The sequence below is a fragment of the Cryptomeria japonica genome, chromosome 2 (genome assembly GCF_030272615.1).
Source record: "Cryptomeria japonica chromosome 2, Sugi_1.0, whole genome shotgun sequence".
Lineage (NCBI taxonomy): Eukaryota > Viridiplantae > Streptophyta > Pinopsida > Cupressales > Cupressaceae > Cryptomeria > Cryptomeria japonica.
This window is the reverse complement of record NC_081406.1, coordinates 433402715-433404826: the sequence shown is the minus strand read 5'-3', so window position 1 is coordinate 433404826 and position 2112 is coordinate 433402715. Positions and strand designations below refer to the sequence as shown.

The following is a 2112-nucleotide window of genomic DNA, read 5'->3' as shown; positions in this document are numbered from 1 at the left end:
GCGCATCAAGGTGCACCCAGGGTGAACCCTGGGTAGTGCGCACTTGGTCAGGGAGGGTGCACACATGACGCTCAGGCCAAGCGCGTGCACCCAGGGAAGGTTCACCCTTGGAAAATGGGGCACACTTGGCTTGGGAGGGTGTGCACCTTGGCGGGGGTGGGTGTGCACCATGGATTTTGTGGCTAGGGTGGATTCACACATGGGTCGTGGTTTGCTAAGTACACATTGCAACAAGCTCATAACGAGTGTGATCATACCAATGTTAGTGCACTAGATCCCATCAGAACTCTGCAGCTAACCGCACTTGGGTTAGACTAGTACTAGGATGGGTGACCTTTTGGGATGTGTCGGTGTTGCACCCTTTCTTAGTTTTTGATGAGCATTAGTTTTTGATGAGCATCACAATGCTATTTAAATTAACCTTTTGCCTATTTGTGTTCTCGTCAGGGGCAGACCGGGGTGCAGTGTGCGCACTAACACGTGCCAACACCGCACACCTAGGTGCACCGGGGTGATATCAAGCGTGCACTTGAGGCGCCTTGAGAATACACCAGGATGCAACCGAGGCATTGTGCATGCACCCTAGTGCACTCGAGGTATTGCTCGCGCACCTAGGTGAAACCAATGTGCACCTCAACCAGTGCGTGCTCGGTCGAGGTGTGCACATTGGCCAAGGTGGGTGGGCATCCTGATATTTTCTACTCTAAGATTTTACCTATTGGCATTCTCATTGAGGGTGCCCCAAGCATGCATCAAGGCACACCATGGCACATGATGCGTGCATGAGGCCGCAGGACAAGGTGCACCAATACCGCATATTCGGGTGCACCAGGACAACATCAAGTGTGCACACGAGGCACCTCAAACATGGACCAAGGTGATCTAGGCCCACGTGTGCACACAACTAAGTGTAGTCGTGGTTTTTTGCACACACCATGATGCAGTTGAGTTCCTGTGCGATGGGGCGATGCATTGAGGTGCACTTGCGGCGCACCCGACTAGTTCTCACTTCGCTAGCGTGGGTGCACACCCAATGCTTGCATCTTGGTGCATGCACGTAGGCTGGTTCAGGTGCGTACCTGACACTCGACCCAAGGTGGGTTCGTGGGTGGGTGCCGAGGTGCCTACCCTGGCCAAGGTGCGTGCGAGGTGTGCACTCGGGGCAAACCGAGCGCCTTGGTGCATCGGGGCAACATCAAGCATGCACCCGAGGTGCCCCAAACATGCACCAAGGTGCACTCAGTCCACATGTGAGCACACATCAGTGCACCTGAGGTGGTGTGCGGGCACCATGGTCTAGATAGGCGATTGCGTGCATAGAGGTGCACCCAAGGCGTACCATGGGTAGTGCGCACTTAGCCAGGGAGGGTGTGCACCCTGGCCAAGTTGAGTGCACACACAACACCCAAGCTAGGTGCATGCATGTAGGTCAGGCCAGGTGCACATCGGACACCCACGCAAGGTGTGAGCACCCGGGTAGGGTTCACCCTTGGCAAATAGGGCACGCTTGGCCAAAGAGGGTGCACACCTTTGCAGGGGTGGGTGTGCACCATGGGCTGGGTGGCGAGGGTGGATTCACATGTGGGTCATGGTTTGCTAAGTACATATTGCAACAATCTCATAACAGGTGCGATCATACCAGCGTTAGTGCATTGGATCCCATTAGAACTCCGTAGTTAAGTGCGCTTTTGCCAAAGTAGTACTAGGATGGGTGACCTCATGGGAAGTCCTGATGTTGCACCCTTTTTTAGTTTTCTTCGAGCATCGCAATGCTATTGATTTAACCTTTTGCCTGTTTACATTCTCGTCGGGGGAAGATCAAGGTATGGTGCGCACACTAACGCGTGCCAACGTCATGCGCCCGGGTGCACTAGGGCGACATCAAGTGCACACCTAAGGCGCTCGAGCACACACTAGGGTGCAACCAGGCTACAATGTGTGCACCCTAATATGCCTAAGGTACTGCGCGTGCACCTAGGTGAAATCAGTGCGCACCTCGGCTAGTGCGCGCTCAGTTGAGGCGTGCACGTTGGCCAAGGTGGGTGAGCTTCCCGATATTTTCTACTCTAAGGTTTCACCTGTTGGCATTTTCATTAGGGGTGCCCTGAGCGT

At 54.5% G+C, this 2112-nt stretch overlaps 2 pseudogenes; both read left to right on the top strand.

Moving 5' to 3' along the window:
* The first annotated feature begins 243 nt into the window (after positions 1 to 243).
* LOC131873795 (5S ribosomal RNA) lies at positions 244 to 362 on the top strand (annotated as a pseudogene).
* Positions 363 to 1625: 1263 nt separating this feature from the next.
* LOC131873789 (5S ribosomal RNA) lies at positions 1626 to 1744 on the top strand (annotated as a pseudogene).
* The last annotated feature ends 368 nt before the right edge of the window (positions 1745 to 2112 follow it).